Source organism: Bubalus kerabau, chromosome 17, assembly GCF_029407905.1.
Source record: "Bubalus kerabau isolate K-KA32 ecotype Philippines breed swamp buffalo chromosome 17, PCC_UOA_SB_1v2, whole genome shotgun sequence".
Taxonomy (NCBI): domain Eukaryota; kingdom Metazoa; phylum Chordata; class Mammalia; order Artiodactyla; family Bovidae; genus Bubalus; species Bubalus kerabau.
Genome location: NC_073640.1, coordinates 36,192,376 through 36,204,427, shown reverse-complemented (window position 1 = coordinate 36,204,427; position 12,052 = coordinate 36,192,376). Strand labels below are relative to the sequence as shown.

Genomic DNA, 12,052 nt, shown 5'->3' with positions numbered 1-12,052 from the left:
CATTTCCTACTTCTTAAAATGAGTGCCTTGCAAATGATGATGGATTATGCCTTTGATGAGGAAGGAAGGGGACCTACAGCCTAAGTATGAAATGCAAATCTATTTTAGATCAATGCTACATAGCTGGAACCACAGTGGCTTGAGGTCTGGAAGTCAGTGTTTTCATCCTGCAAGCGTGGACACCTCACATGCCTCCCCGCTCCATCTGGACCCAAGACCCCTTATGAATCAAAACAACAGGGCCTGGAGGATGGTCTTCAAGATCGCTTCTAGGCTAAACGTCTGAAGTTTTGCCTCACAAGTCACTGTTTGTACTCAGGGCTCTGCCACCTCCTTGTAGGGATGCGTTTTACAGACGCAAGCTCATGGACCGCCATATACCTCTGATTGATTACATATGTGTGGCGTGAACAAGAAACACATGGGAATGAGCCACAGGCTGGAATTTCACATCTGCAGGAAGCATGGGAACAATTCGGGTCCTGCATTTTGTCATGCAGTTTCAGGATGTGTTTGTCTGTTCATTTGGTAGTAACTAGGTAGAGACAGGTTTACATTGTTTGAGAAGGGCCTAAGGGGGAGGGCTGAATTTCAAAAGAAGAGGTAAAGTTGCAGCCTGAAGTCAGAATATTCCTGCCCTCTCTCCCCACCTATGGCCAACCTCTCTGCTTTAAAAGCTACAATCTCTTCCCTGCTTCACTCAGTGATTGTTCTGCCTCAGAATTTGCTAACAGGGGCCTGGTGGCCCTTAACCAGGGCAGGACTAAAGTTCCAACACTGACCACTGGGCACATCCACATGGTTTATCTGGACCCCTAAGTGATCCCCCTTGTTCTCCCTTACGAGTCCAGATCGGAAGCTGGGAAGGTGCTTGCAAAATATCCATGCTTAAGTGACTGTTTCAGTTGTTAAATCATAATACAGTGTGATTTCGCTGAAATGAAGTAATTACAGGGGGAGAGAAGGAAAGTCAAATGATACACAAACAGGTCCTTTCTGATTGTCTAAGTACTGATGTGTTCTCTGACGCACATGCATTACTCCTCTCTGATGCTGCCATTGCACGAAAGGCTCCACCGCTTTAAGAGCAGAGAGGAGTGCTATTTTGGCTAATGGTCTCATCCATAGATTTGGGCAAAGATGCTGCACTTATGGGCCCTCAGAAGTTTCTCAAAGAGGTTGTCATCATTCTAAACCAACACAGCTCATGTTTTAATATTTTAATATTAAATTTACAATTTAAGCTCCCTGCCTCCAGCCCTTACTCTAAAGCACAGGGCATTTTGTCCAAATCATGACTCTCCCATGTCCCAGGTGTATAATCTTAAAAAAAAAAATTGCTTAAGCTTCCTGATCCTCAGTTTCTGCATCTTTTGTTGTTGTTCATTGTTCAGTCACTCAGTTGTGTGCAGCTCTTTGCAACACTGTGGAAACACCAGGCTTCCCTGTCCTTCACTATCTCCCAGAGTTTGCTCAAACTCACGTCCATTGAGTCAGTGATGCCTTCAACCATCTTGTCCTCTGTCGTCCCCTTCTCCTGCCTTCTATCTTTCCCAGCATCAGGGTCTTTTCCAATGAGTCAGCTCTTCACATCAGGTGGCCAAAGTATTGAAATTCCAGCTCAGTGTCAGTCCTTCCAATGAATATTCAAAGGAAGAGAATAATAGAACATACCTTGCATGGCTTTTGTTTTCTTAAATATATTTGAAAAGCACTTATCTGAGTGCCTGGCACAGAGTAAGCACTAAATATATATTAGCTGTTATTCTATGTATTTTAGGAAACTTCCACTTGTCCTTTGGGCTCAGGTGTTATACACCTGGAAATCTGTCCTCGCCCCTGAGGTTTGGTGAGGAGCCTATCCCTATTAGCCCCTTCCAGCTTTTTCCCCCTACCAATGTTAACACTGTTTCATAATTATCTGGTTACTTGCCTCTCTTGTAAACCATAGGTTTCTGGAGAGCTGCAAATCTCTCTAATTTATTTCTCTATCTCTGGCTTTCTCCTCAGACTCACATATGTAGCTCTGATCAAAAAATATTGTTGTGAAGTGTTAGAAAATGAAAGTAATATGCACACTGAAGCAACAAATTACAGGGACTTCCCTGGTGGTTTAGGGGCTGTATGACTCCACGCTCCCAACACGGGGAGCCCAGTTTCGATCCCTTGTCAGGAACTAGATCCCACATGCTGCACCTAAACATACCACGTGCTGCAACTAACACCTGGCGTAGCCAAATAAATAAATATTAAAAAAAAAGAAAACAAAAATACCCACACAAAATCATGGAGCGTACTGGTGAACAGAAACTCACTGCTCTTAGAATGATAATGAAAGAAAAAGCCTAAAATCTTAGCAAGAACTCTATACAGCCCCTTTCTTGAATTTTAGCCTCTTCTCAAAGTAATGACCCTTTCCCCTTTTACCTGTTCTCTGTACTCTCAGCCGCAAGAGAAAATTTTTAGCACTTTGGGCCATCGGACGTTTGCACAGGCAAAGGTTCTTTTTGTCTGGGACTCTAACATAGTCTCATCTACTTTAGATCACAACTCAAGTCTCACTCTCTTGGGGGAGCCTTACCCACCCCTCAGTCTAGGTTACATATGCAAGTTACATGCACTTGCAGAAATCTGTTCTGTCCTTTTTGAGATCTAATTTCAAGTCATTATTTAGTTTGTGATTATTCAATTAATGTCTATCGTTCCTCAGTAGACTATAAATTCCGTGGGAACAAGGGTCAAGTCTGTTTTTGCTTGCTCTCTTGTATCCTCAGTGTCATGGTCAGCATCTGACACCCAGTAGGTACTCAATAAATAACTGCTAACATATTAATGAATGTAAAGCAAGCAGCCGTGCTTCAGAAGCGGCAGCAGAACACTTTTAGTTTTCTGATGAGAATTAGAAATCTTTATTCATTATGTTCAACCAGTGGCAGGTATTTACACGTGTTTCATAAGAGGCAGGGGCTTCCCTGGTGGCTCAGTGGCAAAGAATCCATCTGCCAATGCAGGAGACCTGGGTTTGAACCCTGGGTTGAGAAGATCCCTTGGAGAAGGGGATGGCAACCCACTCCAGTATTCTTGCCTGGGAAATCCCATGGACAAAGGAGCCTGGTGGACGATAATCTATGGGGTTGCAAAAAGAGTCAGACTTGACTTAGTGACTGAGCAACAGCAACTAAGAGGCAGTTTCCCCCGCCTCATTATTCAAGGCTCATTTAAAAAGCTGTATTATAACTTTCCTGCAAACACTGGACAGCACATAGATGGAACAATGGTTAAAGGCAGACCAATCTTGTTTCCAGTCCCTGTAGCCCAGGCTATCTTCCCTACCCACACCCCCTCAACCCATATTTATTATCTGTCAATTTGTAATTATCCTATTATCTTTGGTTTCAATGTATCCATTTGAAATGAACTGGGCTATGTTCCCAGCTTTCGGGAAATTACATAACTAATTTCATGCAAAACTGTGTTAACCCTATTTAATCATCCTTTACTCCTCACCCTCAATCTCCTGTCCAGCTTTTCATGCATTTAACAACCTCAGAAGGATGTCGATCACCTTCAACAGACTGACCTTTCTACATCCCATTCCACAGCTGTGAGTTGAAACTCTCATCATTTCACTCATTGCAAAGAAATGACTAAGAGCTCCCCGTGCTCTCTCTCCCCATTCTACTACCCAAGAGGCTGATAGGATCAACTTACAACACAAACACTTAACCTGTATTGTAAGGTTCTTAGCAGTAGGTACTTCCGGTTTCTCTAGTCTTACCTACTTTATCCCTCACCGTGAATTAGATACCCAGCAGAATGGAATTTTCCATAAATGCCATCCACAACGCCAGATCCTTGAAATGACTGCTAGATTCTTCTGATCAGCTCCAGCTGCCTTTCTGCCACTGGAAAAATATCTCTTCACGTATCCCTTAAAAATCAGATTAAAAATCATCTCCTCCCTGAAGCGGATTCTAACTTTACAGAGAGAATCAGTCACCATACCTTCTGCAAAATCGTAACTCTATTCATACATTAAGGATTAAAAAATATGTATTTTAAAACAATTATCTCATTACATCTTTCACCTTTGCTGGACTAGAAGGTCCATGAGTGTGAGATCTATCTTACAATTCAAACTTTTCCTTTATTATTGCCCTGCTATCAGGAACATAATACCATTATAATTTATTCAGTGAATAAAGACTTTAGCTTAAAATATATATCTTTTTCCTTTGATAACAAGAATTTACTCCACAAAAGAAATGTGTTCTCCTCTGACATTGAAGTGGTATTTTGTTGAAGCAGCAGCCAGTTGAGAAATATAAAAAGTGGGTAACATCTGCATTTTGATGTGTGTATGCCTGTAGTAAATTTTCATTTATGATGATCAAAAAGAAAGGGAGTTTAAGGAGTTTATGTTTTAAGAGAGACTATAAAAATAACCTAGATTGTGATACTGCCATTTTTAATTTTATCTCAGTTCTGATGAATGCTTCTCTTTAAAATGCTTGCTTTCCTAAAGAATACTGATAACCAACCCCCAAAACAGATTCCCCCAACTTCCTGCATTTCTAATCCTTTGATTTGGGTTCTTAATAAATACCAATGGTAAAACAAATAGTGAAGGATGGTTTTGAGGTTTTGGGGATGCTCTTTTCATCTACTTTTGGGTTTCATAGATTTAATACATATTGCTGCTGCTGTTGTTCAGTTGTTAAGTCAAGTCCAACTCTTTGGGACCCCATGGATGACAGCACACCAGGCTTCCCTGCCCTTCACTGTCTCCTGGGTCTTGCTCAGATTCATGTCCATTGTGTTGGTGATGCTATCCAATTCTTTACTTTCAGTATGTCCTTTATTTATTTCAAGAATTCAAGTCATTTCAATTCCATGAGCATTTATAGAATGTCTACTGTATTTCAGGCTCTGTGTTAGGGGCTGGTGGTTCTGAAACATGAGACAGAGTGCCTAAATTTAAGGAGTTCTAAGTCTGAGCCCGCGATTTAAAGGAGTAAGATCCCAGGAATGACGGCAATAAAGGAAGGGTGTTTACATAAGGGGTGAGTTTAGATTGACTCTGTTGGGAAGGTGGCTGGCAGAATTGACTTCAAAATGTGGTGACTTTTGGGCTGGGCTTTGAAGGCTGAATAGGAGTTGGCCATTATCTGGGAGAAGAAGCAAATCAAAGGATTTTAAACTATTTTTATAAAATAACTGCAGTTAATTTCAATCAAGTTCAGAATATGGATATTAGAGTAGAGAAGAAAAATAGTAGAGATGATATGATTTGAAACAGCTTTCCCTTTCTGGCCTTTTTGCTGTTGTTTCATTGTCTTTGAGGCTGCAGGAAAAAATAATTTCTGAGGGCTGCTTTGATGTATATGAATTATTCATCATTAAGAAGTCAAGCAGCTGACACTAGCCTTTGTTAGAGCTCTCAAGGGTGTGCTAGGCCCCCTGGAAAAGCAGTGTGGTTTTTAATCCTCTGCCCCATGTGAGGGTCATCTGCATGTGTAGGAAGGTCTTGGTCAGTTTTTCTCTGACTGATGCAAATCAGGGAATGTTGTGAGCCTTCACATTCTCTCATTTTTTTCCACTCTTTTTAGGATGAAAACCGTTTGTCATTGGAGACACAGGTGCATGCACACACATACACTCACCCCAAAACCATCTGGGTGTGTGGCCTGCTTGCTTCATTAAAAATCCAGAGCCCAGACTGACAGAGAGGCACGGCCACCTAGTCCATTAGCGTTCTTGCTCCAACACAGGCAGCTTGACCTGGGAGCAGTCAGTGCTAACAGGATGTCTCATTAAAACAGATTTTGTCAGAGTTTTTTCCCTGCCATTTAACATTCTCTGGAGCATTGTGTGGGATGTGGGGCCGAGGAGTCTCTTGTCTCACCCAGGGTGGAACAGAATCCACAATGGAAAGACTGAGGGGTGTGGAGGGTCCACTGTGTGCCGGCGTGGGCGTTCCCGAGCGCTCTCAGTAACTCTGCAAGGCTCACATGTGTTGTTTTACATGTGTGCTAGTTGTATGAATCATAGTGCTAACATTTCATGTGAGCTTCTGAGGTCTTAGCAGCTATAGGAAATGCTTCAGGTGCATTACTCCATTTAACCCTTGAAAACTCTAAGACAAATGCATTATTATTATTCCCATTTGCAAAATGAAAAAAGCAAGACTGATGCAGACCAGTTAACTTGTTCAGAGGTTGAGACAGTTTTTGACGTAATCAGGCTCCAAAGTATATGCTCTTTCTACTGTGTCATTCTACTTCTGCTTTTCTCTCCACGGAAGACTAAGAAGCAAGACCAAATTCAACAAGAATGACTAGGGTGAAACTGCCTGTACTTGTTGTTGCTATTATTGAAACCAGCATCTGTTGGTTTGCTATGTGTCATGTCCTGGATAAATTACTCCATTTGCCTATCCTATTTAATTCTCTTTACAACCCCATGAGGTAGGCACTCTATCTCTTTCCATTTTACCAACATAGAAATAAGGGTTTAAACTAGTTAAGTAACAAATGCCAGCCAGACTTTGATCCCAGATCTGTCTGATTTCAAATCAGAAGGAAGAAATGGTAACTTGAACTAGGGTGATACATGGAGATGAACAAACAAATATGAAAGGTATTAATGGCTTACAACTGATAAAACTTGTTATCTTTGTTGAAATATAATTCAATTTACCAGGCTTTTATTGGAAATCTGCTGCTATGAGGCATTATGCTAAGACCTAAGTATATTAAGGTGAATATCACACTACTTTATCCTTATAAACCAGATGCTTACAAACAAGAGAATCAATGGACATGGACAAAAACAATGATATTGCTAACATGCATTTTATTAGAGGAACAGGCAAATAATATACTGGCAAACACTCAGTCCTTATCATATACCAGGAATGCAGGTAAGTGTGATACCTATGAAATTTGATGTTTTTCCTGTTACTATCATCCCCATATTACAGATGAGAAAAACAGAGGCTGAGTGAAGATAAATAACTTCTTCTAGATCACAGAGCTAGCCAGACACTCAGAGAACAAAGATAAGGTCAAGATTATTTCCCAAATAATTCCATTAGTCATGGGCTAAAATGAATTCTACCAAGAAATGGAATCTGCAAGGGAGGAAAGTTGAACCAATCCCCAAGTAAAAAGGGAAGAGCTAGCTCTTCAGGAAAGAGCTAGAAAGAGTGGATAGTTTGTTTCAGCTGACTCTCAGCTCACTGCAAACCCTCAGATTCGTGCAAATTAATTCTTGCAAATTAATAACTCAATTGCCAGTTGCACAACTTACTGGTTCTTAGACTTTGAGACTCCTTTTCACGATGTAACTAACAGGCATCCTAACATCTATCTGACAGGGTTGTAGTAAGATCAAATGTGATAAAGCAGACACCAGCCCCGGCAGAGTTTGTCTGGGATGGAGTAAAGGCTCAACAAATATGACAGCCACCCAGTGCCCCCTTCAGTGAAGGACTGGTGACCACTGCAGCTAGGAGTGCTGTCTGCCAATGACCTTCAGCTCTCAGCCCCTTCAAGGATTCTCTCAGGTCAAGGTCATGACACTGCCTGGGGCAGCTCACATCCTGTGATTGGTCACTGCAGGGGCATAAGGACACTGGCCACTGATCCTGAATCGGAACTGTTCTGCTGGGGTCACTTCAGCTCCAGTCTCAACTTCAGGTCAGCCACGTCTGTCACCATGCTTTCCATTTCTTTTCTCCCTGCTGATTCCTGCTTCTTTCTCCTCTCTGCCACATGAGTTGGTTCTAAGGGCACCCCTTGATAAAGCTTATGCTAAATCCCAATCCAGAAACCACGCCCCAGCTATCTCTGTGGTTCATACTGTCAACATCAACGGCAATGGGACTAGAACAGGCAAAGTGCAAGGAACATCATGGATCTAGGTTAGGGTCAGGATGTGTAAGAAGGGCTCATCTGAAAGACAGCTTTATGTGATGCTGACTGCGTGATAAGAGAGCTCACCTTTTGCCCTGTACTAGCCCACAGGACTCTTCACTCAAAATATTAATTGCTGATATGTACTTTAAAGATGAAGGAAGTTGGTTGGGTTCACATGGGTAAAGACTTGACCAAAGCCACACAGGTTTAAGCAGTAGAGCTGGCTGACTCTGGTTTGCAGTAATCACTACTAGGGTGAAAACATCTCACCAGGATGGCCCATGCATGCATTTTCTTCTTTGTTTGTGATTCTCTGGGGCTGCATCGTATCTGTGACAGCTCCACACAGAAGTGGTGTTCTCTACCTAACAGGGCCTCGGGAGTCCAAACAAGGCTCTGCTCCCCATCAGCATTCTGTCCTGTCTCCCAGGGCTGTCAGCCAGAGTTGCCCAGGGAAGCGATGGAGCTTTAAAAGGTTAATTACCATTAATCATTATGAGAAGGTGGCTTATTATCAATTCATAAATTCAGAATAAAATTATTTTGCTGACAAGCAAAATGTCCCAGTTGCCCTGTTGACCTGGTTTCTATTCTGAAAAATAAATAATTTTTTTCTAGATTATGGTCTTTGTGTAAACTACTGTCTTTTCCAACATGCCATGTGGAGAAAGCTTAATTAAATTCATAAAGTTGACTAAATTATTACAAACTTATCAAAAGCCTTTTAGAGTCCATGTGTATGAGTATTTGTACAGGCCCAGATGTAGACATGGACATCACCAGATGGTGGACACTGAAATCAGATTGATTATATTCTTTGCAGCCAAAGATGGAGAAGCTCTATACAGTCAGCAAAAACAAGACCAGGAGCTGACTGTGGCTCAGATCGTGAACTCCTTTTTGCCAAATTCAGACTGAAATTGAAGAAAGTAGAGAAAACCATTAGACCATTCAGGTATGACCTAAAGCAAATCCCTTATGACTATACAATGGAAGTGAGAAATAGATTTAAGGGACTAGATCTGACAGAGTGCCTGATGAACTATGGATGGAGGGTCATGACATTGTACAGGAGACAGGAATCAAGACCATCCCCAAGAAAAGGAAATGCAAAAAAGCAAAATGGCTGTCTGAGGAGGCCTTACAAATAGCTGTGAAAAGAAGGGAAGTGAAAAGCAAAGGAGAAAAGGAAAGATATACCCATTTGAATGCAGAGTTCCAAAGAATAGCAAGGAGACATAAGAAAGCCTTCCTCAGCGATCAATGCGAAGAAATAGAAGAAAACAATAGAAAGGGAAAGACTAGAGATCTCTTCAAGAAAATTAGAGATACCAAGGGAACATTTCATGCAAAGATGGGCTTAATAAAGGACAGAAATGATAGAGATATTAAGAAAAGGTGGCAAGAATACACAGAAGAACTGTACAAAAAAGATCCTCATGACATAGATAATCATGATGGTGTGATCACTCACCTAGAGCCAGACATCCTGGAATGTGAAATCAAGTGGGCCTTAGGAAGCATCACTATGAACAAAGCTAGTGGAGGTGATGGAATTCCAGTTGAGCTTTTTCAAATCCTGAAAGATGACGCTGTGAAAGTGCTGCACTCAATATGCCAAGAAATTTGGAAAACTCAGCATTGGCCACAGGACTGGAAAAGGTCAGTTTTCATTCCAATCCCAAAGAAAGGCAATGCCAAAGAATGCTCAAACTACCGCACAATTGCACTCATCTCACACGCTAGTAAAGTGATACTTAAAATTCTCCAAGCCAGGCTTCAGCAATACATGAACCGTGAACTTCCAGATGTTCAAGCTGGTTTTAGAAAAGGCAGAGGAACCAGAGATCAAATGGCCAACATCCATTGGATCATTGAAAAAGCAATATAGTCCCGGAAAAACATCTATTTCTGCTTTATTGACTATGCCAAAGCCTTTGACTGTGTGGATCACAAAAAACTGTGGAAAATTCTGAAAGAGATGGGAATACCAGACCACCTGACCTGCCTCTTGAGAAACCTATATGCAGGTCAGGAAGCAACAGTTAGAACTGGACATGGAACAACAGACTGGTTCTAAATAGGAAAAGGAGTACGTCAAGGCTGTATATTGTCACCCTGCTTATTTAACTTATATGCAGAGTACATCATGAGAAACGCTGGGCTGGAGGAATCCCAAGCTGGAATCAAGATTGCTAGGAGAAATATCAATAACCTCAGATATGCAGATGACACCACCCTTATGGCAGAAGGTGAAGAAGAACTAAAGAGCCTCTTGATGAAAGTGAAAGAGGAGAGTGAAAAAGTTGGCTTAAAGCTCAACATTCAGAAAACGAAGATCATGGCATCCAGTCCCTTCACTTCATGGGAAATAGATGGGGAAACAGTGGCTGACTTTATTTTTCTGGGCTCCAAAATCACTGCAGATGGTGATTGCAGCCATGAAATTAAAAGACGTTTACTCCTTGGAAGGAAAGTTATGACCAACCTAGACAGCATATTAAAAAGCAAAGACATTACTTTGTCAACAAAGGTCCATCTAGTCAAGGCTATGGTTTTTCCAGTAGTCATGTATGGATGTGAGAGTTGGACTGTGAAGAAGGCTGAGTGCCGAAGAATTGATGCTTTTGAACTGTGGTGTTGGAGAAGACTCTTGAGAGTCCCCTGGACTACAAGGAGATCCAACCAGTCCATCCTAAAGGAGATCAGTCCTGGGTGTTCACTGGAAGGATTGATATTGAAGCTGAAACTCCAATACTTTGGCCACCTGATGCAAAGAGATGACTCATTTGAAAAGACCCTGATGCTGGGAAAGATTGAGGGCAGGAGGAGAAGGGGACAACAGAGGATGAGATGGTTGGATGGCATAACATACTCAATGGACATGGGTTTGGGTGCACTCTGGGAGTCGGTGATGGACAGGGAGGCCTGGTGTGCTGCAATTCATGGGGTTGCAAAGAGTCGGACACGGCTGAGTGACTGAACTGAACTGAGATGTGGAGTTACATGTCTATAGATAGAGATACATAGAGAGTATTACCAACACCTTAAAAGGGTGTTTTACAGGTCACTCCTAGATGAGTCTTATGATAAAAGTTCTCCAAAACTTTTCTTGTCAGATATTTTAGTCAACAAAATGTTTAAGCTTTCAAGGTTGCAACCTGCAAGACTCAATCTGGCCAGACTTCAGGTTGCAATTAAGGTATTATTAAAACCATGCCTCTCCATCATAATTCAGAATTTGTTTGTTTGTATTTTCCTTAAAGGAAGTATGAAGCAAGATAAAATAATCTAAACTATTAAAAATCACAAGAACACTCAATATTCACCATTTTAGAGTTCTTAGAATGTGTCTGAGTGTTGATATTATGTGGCAACTTGAGTGGCCACAAGGTACCCAGATATTTGGTCAAACAGTAACCTGGATGTATTTGTAAGAATGTTTTTCAATGAGATAAACATTTAAATCAGTACACTGAGTAAAGTAGATTGCTCTCCCTAATGTGAGTGGGTCTTGTCCAATCAGTTGAAGCTCTAGGTAGAACAAAAGGCTGACCGTCCCCTGAGTAACAGAGAGCTCTTCCTGTCCAACTCCCTTTGGACTGAGACATCCTCTATTTTTCCTGACATGGGACCTCAACTGAAACACCAGCTTTTCCTTCACTTCAAGCCTGCTAGTCTTTGGATGGGAACTATGCCATTGGGTCTCCTGGGCCTCAGACTGAGACTGAACCAAACAGTCAACAATCCTTGGTCTCAAGCTTGCTGATGCATCCTGCTGGTCTTAGGACTCACTGTCCTCCATAACTGTGTGAGCCAATTATTTAAAATATATCTCTCTAGAACACTGACTCATGCACATCTTATGCATAATGTTAAGTGAAAGTCACTCAGTCGTATCTGACTCTTTGTGACCCCATGGACTATACAGTCCATGGGATTCTCCAGGCCAGAATACTGGACTGGGTAGCCTTTCCCTTCTCCAGGGGGGTCTTTCCAACCCAGGGATTGAATTCAGGTCTCCCGCATTGCAGGCAGATTTTTTACCAGTTGAGCCACAAGGGAAACCTGCATAATGCTAAATATCATACTAAATATTTTATTTCACTCAATTTAGTATTAAAATAAACTTA

The 12,052-nt window shown here is 41.6% G+C and overlaps 1 long non-coding RNA gene across 1 annotated transcript in view; it reads left to right on the top strand.

The window, feature by feature from the left end:
* The window catches only part of LOC129631943 (uncharacterized), a 77,557-nt gene that overhangs the window by 20,899 nt on the left and 44,606 nt on the right, over nucleotides 1-12,052 (top strand). The gene's annotated exons all lie outside the window — the stretch shown is intronic.